This window comes from Trachypithecus francoisi, unplaced genomic scaffold (assembly GCF_009764315.1).
Source record: "Trachypithecus francoisi isolate TF-2019V2 unplaced genomic scaffold, Tfra_2.0 Contig00084, whole genome shotgun sequence".
Taxonomy (NCBI): Eukaryota; Metazoa; Chordata; class Mammalia; order Primates; family Cercopithecidae; genus Trachypithecus; species Trachypithecus francoisi.
In genome coordinates, this window is record NW_022680469.1 from 695,653 (window position 1) to 705,764 (window position 10,112).

The window sequence follows — 10,112 nt, forward strand, 5'->3', positions numbered from 1 at the left end:
TATAAGAAAAAAACAAACAACCCCATCAAAAAGTGGGGAAAGGATATGAACAGACATTTCTCCAAAGAAGACATTCATACAGCCAACAGACACATGAAAAAATGCTCATCATCACTGGCCATCAGAGAAATGCAAATCAAAACCACAATGAGATACCATCTCACACCAGTTAGAATGGCAATCATTAAAATGTCAGGAAACAACAGGTGTTGGAGAGGATGTGGAGAAATAGGAACACTTTTACACTGTTGGTGGGACTGTAAACTAGTTCAACCATTATGGAAAAGAGTATGGCAATTCCTCAAGGATCTAGAACTAGATGTACCATATGACCCAGCCATCCCATTACTGGGTGTATACCCAAAGGATTATAAATCATGCTGCTATAAAGACACATGCACACGTATGTTTATTGCGGCACTATTCACAATAGCAAAGACTTGGAATCAACGCAAATGTCCATCAGTGACAGACTGGATTAAGAAAATGTGGCATATATACCTTATGGAATACTATGCCGCCATCAAAAAGGATGAGTTTGTGTCCTTTTTAGGGACATGGATGCAGCTGGAAATCATCATTCTTATCAAACTGTCACAAAAACAGAAAACCACACACCGCATGTTCTCACTCATAGGTGGGAACTGAACAATGAGATCACTTGGACTCGGGAAGGGGAACGTCACACACGGGGCCTATCATGGGGAGGGGCCGGGGGGAGGGATTGCATTGGGAGTTATACCTGATAAGAATGATGAATTGAAGGGTGCTGACGAGTTCATGGATGCAGCACACCAACATGGCACAAGTACATATGTAAGAACCTGCACGTTATGCACATGTACCCTAGAACTTAAAGTATAATTAAAAAAAAAAAAAAAAGAAAGTGACATAGAACAAAATCTGTGTTAAGGATCACATTGAAAGGTTTTAATTATAATTATTTTCATCTAATAAATATGATGATTATAAAACAAAACAATGGTTTTTGGAATACATCAAAGTGTTCTGTATCAAGCCATAATCTCCATTAGCCTGTTCTGAAAGGCAGCAGCAGGATGGACTGCATATCCTGCGATTTGGGAGGTAAATCTGTGTTGGAGCTGTTCACTGTCCTTGGAGGAGTGGAGCACAAGGTATCTGGGGATGAAGGTCATGGTGCTATTTTTTGGCAGGGGAAGGAATAATTTTTGGTTTGAAATATTCAAAAAATTTTTTGAAAAAATTAAAAGAAACTGGGTATGTATGTATTTGACCATAGTAATCTTTTAACAGATCTGTTTTGATTATCATTACACAATACAAATAACATTTATTGATAATTCAAAAATCTAAACAACAAAAAGTATTGATCTAAACTGACATATAGTAAACCTGAACTTTATATTATGGTTTGCAGCACTACGGTTCAATTATTTGATCTCAGAAATCTTGACAACTTATAATGTTTCATATAACAAATTATAACATTTCATATAACAAATTATAACTTTTTAATTATACAATATAGCCTCACTACCCATTAAGTAATAATATTTTTGAAATGCTGTATTAAATTTCTTAAAAAGTAAAAACTAAAACTGGGACATTTGTAATCAATAATTACTTTTTTTACTAAATCACAATGGAGATTCTCCATATTAAAGCTGTGAACGGTATTCCATAGTATTTAGGCAAATAAGAGAACTACAATTCAAATACTATAGTAATAGATACCAGGCTTTTATCATGGGAGCTTCTAGTCCCAGACCTGATGATGGCCAAATGAATACCAATGACATCCCAATGTCTAGGGTGTCAGAAAGGCTGATCCCTAACCAGTGAGGGGCTGGCCCAGAGGTACACAGTGGGTGGGACTGAGCACTGCTGTATTGAGATGCCCAGGCCAGGTGGAGAGTCAAGTTGGGTCAATTGGAGGAAAGTTCACTTAGTTCTTTTCGTGATGCTCTAACAGAAGCTGAGACTAAGAAAAATTATAAAGGAAGAGGTTTATTTAGCCCATGAATCTACAGCCTAAGAATTACAAGATGGTCTGGGCACAGTGGCTCATTTTTGTAATACCAGCATTTTGGGAGATCAAGGCGGCAGATCACCTGGGGTTGGGAGTTCAAGACCAGCCTGACCAAAATGGGGAAACCCCATCTCTACTAAAAATACAAAATTAGCCTAGCATGGTGGTGCATAATCCCAGCTACTTGGGAAGCAGAGGCAGGAGAATCACTTGAACCTGGGAGACAGCGATTGTGGTGAGCTGAGGTCATGCCATTGTACTCCAGCCTAGGCAACAGGAGTTAAACTCTGACTCGAAATAATAGTAGTAATAATAAAAAAGATGTACAACCCTGGCACCTGCTCTACTTCTGGAGGCCCTTATGCTGTTTATGCTGTTACCACTCAAGTTGAAAATTGGAAGGAAAGCAGGTTTGTGTAAAGAGAACACATAGCAAGTGGGGAAGCAAGAGAGAGAAACCAAGGAATCTACACTCTTTAACAACCCAATTTTTGTAGAAAATGAGAGCAATAAGTTACAATGAAGGAATATATCAATCTCTTTATGAGGAAACCACACCTGTGACCCCGACTCTCCAACTAGATCATACCTCACCACACTGTCTCGTGGAGAATTGAATTTCAAAATGGGTTTTGTTGGAGACAGTCTGCCTCAAAATCACAACATTCACAAAACAACAGAATTAGGAAAAAGAAATGTTGGAGCTCTCATAGACATAGAAAGCAGGCTTTCCCCCTCTCAGCATGAGCAGAGCTGCAGTTCCCATGAGCCGTGTGGACATTTTCTGTGGGAGATCAGCTGTGCCCAGTGCCTGAGCTCATCCACACCTGTTGTTCTTGCTGCAACTTTCGAGTACCTGATGGGCAACATGTTGGAGCTGATGGGCAATAAAACCCACAATAGCATCAGAAAGTGTTGTAATATTGTAATAAAGTACATATTGTAGATGTAGAATTACATGTTATAGATTATATAAAGTATACATATATACACATATATGCACTTTGGTATGACATATGAACATTTATATTTATATATAAAATATATTTATAAATAATCCCAATCATAAATATTTAATTACTAAAAAATAGAACACATGTCCCAGACATGTACTTGTGTATTACAAACACAATTATCCACTCATTCTTAGATAAAACACCGTCTACCTAATGATCACATATTTTATAGAACTACAGAGTTATCAGTGGCTAAACACATGTCTTTAAAAATATATTCTGCATAAATGCTGTCCAAGTGATGGTCTCAAGATGTATGTAAGTCTTGTGAACATTTTCATGGGCTGCATTAAATTAAAAAGTGATGTCTTAAAAAGTTGTATAGATATCTAACCCCTTTACCTTCAGCACCAACTTTTGAGATTTTTACCTCTGTATTAAAGGCTAAAATGCCACTCTCGTATGCATCTGGCTTTTACAAAGACAGCTGGTAAGAGGCTGCCCAACTCACATGAAGTACAGGACAAGATTGACTTTGAGATACCATGTTCCACTTAGCAGCTATGTAGTCTTTCATATTCATTTAAGTGGCACTTTTCTCACATGTAAAATAGGGATAATGAGATTATTCATCTTTGAGTTGTTCCCAAGCAGAACTCAACTTGAGACTGTAGACTTCTGCTCACTGCGGTGTTTGACACCTAGTATGTCTTTAATAAATAGCTGCATACATCTTTTTCTGTACCTACCAGATACTTAATTGTGCTCCCCCAAGATATAGTCAAGCTGAGTCCTCACATAACTCCTGATCCCTTGGGTCACAGGGTTTAAAAACCATACTGTTAAACTTTGTAGAGTGACAATGAGAGGCAGACAGTTCTATCAGTGAACTACAGCTCATGCTGACTCCACTCTCCACTCCCTGGTGACTCACACACTCTCTGCCTCTTTCTACCACCAGTCAAAGCAGAATGACCTGGCTTGACTTTTGCCAACTTTGCTAGTATTACCTCAGAGTAAAATACTATAGGAGTTATGCTTAGAATTCATTGAATAGGTGCTTTATCATACCATCATTACCATATAATGCCAATTAAAACTCTTATGTTCATATGTCACCCAAACAAATTTGTAATTTATTATACAGAGTCATGAATGATTCTTAACATACCCCAATTCATTCTATGATTTACTCCTTCTGTGGAAAAATAGGCCATGGTCATTAACATCTGTCTGAGTCAGGGGCTGATACAGGATTTCAGTATCTCCTTGCCAAGGCTGTGTGGACATAAGAGTGCAGAAGGGCCTAGCATGGGGGAGAGGGATTGGGTCATCATTGTTTTTTCTCTCAGGTCTGTGCTGCCTTCTCTTCTTTGTACATCCGGCATTTGGAGAGTACCCAGGATCAAGAACTTAGTTCATTCTGCCTGCTTGGAAGCACTCTAGACCCTGTAGTCTTCTGTGTCTACAACTCCTGTGCATCCCAGGGGACTACACAGAGTGCTTAATTGGGCACCTGTATCAAATAGAATTATAATTGTTTGCATTATTCCCCTCTGTCAAATACCCATTTAAATTCAGTTTAATCTTTAAGATTAACAAAGTTAGATACAGAAGGAGGGAGGTATTAAGAAGTGCTGAGAAAGTGAGCACCTCTCTGCAGGTAAACAAGGCACTAACAAGGCATATTTCCAACCACATCAACTGCCAGTGCTGTAGATTCACCAAAGGCTCAGGATCCACTTTGGAGACTCCTTTACCTTTTTTCTAGCAGGAGAAAAACAATGAGAAAAGCACTCAGGGTCCTTGTTTCAATCCTACTTCACACACACATAAGCCTCATTAACAGGACAGTGTGCCAGACTGCCCTCTGCAAGCACAAAAAACAGGTCTTTTTTTATAACAAGTAGCTCCTACAGCTTCAGGCTCCAGGCTGGTACCAAGGCACTGAAACTCAAGTCTTCTAGTTCCAAGCTAAGTCCTGCAGTTATAAAAATCAGACCCTTTCAACCAAACTAGGTCTCCACACATGTCACAGCACTAGGTGGAATCCCAGCAGTCCTGAAATACAGATTTTCCCTATCACAAAACTAAAGAAGTAAAGAAGCTTGTGGAAGTCATGGAACACCATAAAAAACGACAAATACTTGAGTTATAGATGCTTTAAAAAAGAAAATAAAAAGGTTGAAAGTTTACTTAAATAATAACTGAAAACGTTCCAAATATAAATGTACTTATAAAAAAGAATAAATATCCAGATATAGAAAATCAAATGTCTTCAGATTCTACCCTAACAAGGCCATTCCAAGTCATATTATATTCAAACTGTCAAGACAAAGAAAGGATGCTTAAAGCAGAAAGAAGAGAAAAAGCAGGAGAGTTCCAATAATTCCAGCAACAGACTTCTCAGCAGAGACCTCACATAGAGAGAGGTATAATATAGGGATACCTTTTTTTTGTGTGGTTTGCTTTATCACACATTTCAGTTTTTTTGTTTTTTGCTTTTGCTTTTTTAATGCTATTTGAATGTTTGAGGTACACTGGCTAAAACAAATGTATTGGGACCATTTATTGGAATCATTTTCCTAACAGCATGCACTCATAATCTCTAATCTGTGATCCTTGATGTCTTTATTGTTCATAATTTTGAGTACTACAAAATGTCCTCACATAAGATGGCAGACTAATAAATTATTTGTGTTTTCTGACATCTTCATGGTTCAGCCATTCCCCCATCTGTCTTTTTCTCTGGTCTCCTTATTCCTTATTTTCTGAGACACAACAATATTAAAATTAGTCCAATTAACAAGACTACAGTGGCCTTCAGTAAAATAGTTCTGATATTTAGGAAGTATTAAGGAAAATAGTTCCATGTCTCTTCACTTTAAATCAAAACCTACAAACTTAGTAAGAAAATATGTTGAAAGCCAAGATAAGTTAAAAGCTAGGCCTCATGTGACAAATAGCCAAGTCATGAAAGATTTTTTTTTTTTTTTGAGACATAGTTTTACTCTTTTTGTCCAAACTGGAGTGCAGTGGCATGATCTCAGCTCACCACAACCACTGCTTTTCCACTTCCAATGATTCTCCTGCCTCAGCCTCATGAGTAGCTGGGATCACAGGCATCTGCCACCATGCCCAGCTAATTTTTGTATTTTCAGTAGAGACAGAGTTTTGCCAGGGTTGGTCTTGAACTCCTGACCTCAGATGATCCACTAGTGTTGGCCTCACAAATTGCTGGGGTTACAGGAGTGAGCCACTGCCCCTAGCCAATAATAATTTTTAAAATGCCAGCAAAAAAAAAAAAAAAAAAACACTAAAAGTGTTACTCCAGTCAAAACATGACTAATAAGACACGCAAATTTATTGCTTAAGTGATGTTTTAGTGATCTGAGTAGAAGATAAAACCATCCACAAAACCCCTAAAGTCAGAACCTAAGCCAGAGCAACTCTCCTATTTTTAATTCTGCAAAAACTGAGAGGTAAGAAATCCGAGAAGAATGAGAAGGGAAGTGAACTTGAGAAGCAGCTGCCTATGATGAAAACCACTGCAAACTTGCTAAGGAGCTGTGATCGTCTGGTAAAAAATGGACTCCCTAGAGATGACAGGAAGCACCAGAAATAAGTAGGGAGAGGGCTAAAGATAGCTTGCCCAGCTGGTAACAAACTGAGAGTTGGGAGAGTCTCCCAGACACACGAAAACAGACAGAACTCCTTAGAGCTCCAAAATAGGCTTTCTCATCTTGTTAACCAGAAAAATCTTCAATTCATTATGGCATCCTGTAGCATAGATGCAGCTACCTAAAGATGGCACTGAGATCTTTCTCCAAAAATTGAACCCACACATAATTCCACAGGCATCTGAGCCTGTAGCAGCCGTAGCTGCCATTTTGATGGCAGCCTAGACACTGGGGTTCTACAGACAAAACCGCAGCCACTGTACTGCTCCAAGGACACAGAACAGGTGTACGCACACACCATGGAGGGGTACTTGCCACACTGCTATGAGCTGCTGTTGAGACTGAGAAATGTCCTGACCATGCTCTTCACAGCTTCTTGCTCATGCTTCTTGCCTAGGTTCTGTCCCACCTTCTCTGATCTTGAACCCAAGATGCCCTTTTTAAGAGTTTGATGCTGGATTGTACCCCACCCTTGGACTGAGTTCAGGTTGATACAGTTGCAGTTACTGCCTGTCCAAGAAAAGACAAAGACACTAGACTATCCTCTTCATACTTAGAACAATATCCACTGCTCTGCAACAGGATGCTGTGAAACTGAGATATTACTGGACTTCCTTTCTCACAGCTAGTTGCCCATGCCACTCCACCTGAGAGCTTAGCCAGTAAGAAGTTCTTAGCCAGTACTGTTTTGAAAGTTTAGAGACATTGTTTGATTACCTGGCAGTGGTGGTCACTAGAGGCATTTTGGTCTCAGGCCAGATACTGGAGCACTTGTTCTGGGAAGAAGGGCTTCCACATCCAGAAATGAGTAGTGAGTGCGGAGTGTGCCCAGCAGTAGCTACTGGAATTAGGCTTTCTTCCTTCACAGGGGTGAAGCGGGAGGAGAGTTACAGAAAGTAAAGGTTTATCCTGGGCAGCAAGATTTGCATCAAGAATGGCTTTGTGAGCAGGAAACAGTCTGCATTTGTCATTGCTGGTTGCCGCAGCCTGCTCCATTGGTAAATAAAACACCCACCAGCTCCTAGGGACAGGAGGAAATGAATGCCAGTGTCTCTGGTGCTGTAACCATCAGTAAAGTCCACCTCTAAGGGAAAGGACAGTACAGCTTGTTGAAGCCCCCCCTTAGGTCAAAGTACACATCAGTAGAGCAATATTTGCTGAAGGCAGCACCAGCAAAGCATGGAAACAGATTTGGAAAGGAGAGCACCTCTTTTCTCTAGTTAAATTCTCAGTGATTGATTGCAGACTTGGCGAAGTCTCTTTAAATTAAAGCCTGGGGAGCAGGGCCTCAAAGAAACCACCTTTCACTCATTTCTAGTGGCTCTATCCCCCACTGAAGGTAACTGCCTAATAGGGGAGGGCACTTTTCATGTTCTTACATTACCTTTATTTCCACATTTACCTGCTGGCTCTGACTATTAAATGCCACCTACTGGACTTTAACCTGGGTGAAACCACCAGACAAAATTAAATAGCTACAAGGAGTAATTTCTGAAAAAAACTATTGCACAAACCTGTGTGCAACCAAGGAACACATACAAAGCTTTGGCACTCTGCAAGCACCCAGAAATGAAGCCAACACATGATATAAATTTTCACCACGATTGTACCCTGAAAGGAAAATGAGCACAAAATTAAGAAGCCTCGACTAAAATAGATTTAAAAGAGAAAAAGAAAAAAAAAAAAAAGAAGAAGAAGAAGAAGGATCATTATGTTCCTCAGATAAAAAGAAATTAAGTGCATGAACTATGACATTAAAGTGTTTATCAGAGTCCTTTAACATCTTCAAAAGTCCTACTAACTCTTAAGCAGTTGACAAAAAATCTGAAATGACAGTTAAAAAATTAGAACAGATGGCAAAACTCAATGAGATCCAAAAAAAAAAAAAAAAAAGGAAAAACAACTAAAAATATTATCCAGAATTTGAAAGACAATATCACTATATAAACAATGAACGAAGCAGAACTTCTGGAATTTAAATTTTTACTATAATAATTTGAAAATATAGGTTAAAGCCTCAATGACAGATTGGTCTAAGCAGAAAATAAGAATTTCAGAGGAGTATGTGGCCAAGATGACTGACTAGGAGAAGCTACAACACTTGTTTCTCATAGAGAGAAACAAAAGGTGTGAGAGACTGTGGCACTTTCAATTGAAATATCCAGGTACACACTTGGGACTCAGCAGGGAAACAGCTTGACACATGGAGAACAGAGAAAAGCAGTGCAGGGCAAGGGTCCACCCAGAAGCAACACAATCAATGGAGCCTCCTTTACCCAGGGAACTGTGAGCTGAATGCATGTTCCTGGAAATCTTGCCTGTCCCATGGATCTTTGCAACTTTCAGGTCAGGAGATCCAGTCAGGGGCCCATTCCACTAGGGCCTTCAGTTTAAAACACAGAGCTTCATGGATTCTTATCAGAGTAGCTGTTCAGGCATGCACAAGTACCCAGGAGCTTTATATACCATGATTCTAAAATTCCCAGCAAATATGACTGAAATTCAAGCAAGATGGGATACTAACCTCTGCACATACACCTGGGAAGGGAGTGGAAATCAAGAGGCCAAATAGCATTTGTCTGTGAACCCCACCTTCACTACATTTCACAAGCTAAAAGCCCACTGGCTTGGATTTCCAGTCAGTTGCCAGCAACAGTGTTGCACCTTCTTGGGATGAAATGAAGTTCCTGGGAATATAGGAAGAGTACCATATTAGTGCTTGGATGACTTATGCTTTCCAACCTGTAGGCTTAGGAGAGTCCAGACTTACTAGGGATGTAAGGGATCCCCCTACACAGAACACAGAACTAGTGCATTACCAAAATATAGCCAGTGTTTTAAGCAGGACCCTGACCCATTTCTCATCTCTGGGAAGGACCTCATAACTGGAACCTTCAAACACACCCACCCTTATTGTCTGGCTGACAGAGTTTTTACTTATTGCTGAAAAAGCGTGTCCTGAGGAAAAGGCAATCTCCCATCATTGATGCTTCAATGACTCATCTGTTCTAGCCTCCAGGTTATGGAGAGCCCAAGCTGACTGGGGGTGAAAGAAATACCCCAGAGTAACCAAATAGAGAAAAGAATTTCAAAGCTTGAAAACTGTCTTTCTGAAATAAGACAGGCGTACAAGACCAGAACCCTCTCCCCCACCCCCTGACAAAAAAAAAAAAAAGAAAGAAACGAACAAATCCATAGAATGTCCCTAACGTAGCAAGACCAACATTCAACTGCAGAAATTCCAGAGAACCCCAGTAGGACACTCCACAAGAAGGTCATCCCCAGAACACATAGTCATCAAATTCATTGAAGTCAAAATGAAAGGAAAAAATGATAAGGACAGAGAGAAAAGCTAGATTGCCTACAAAAAGAAGCCCATCAGAAAAACATCAGATCTCTCAGCAGAATCCCTACAAACCAGAAGGAATTGGAGGCCAATATTTTATATCCTCAAAGAAAATAATT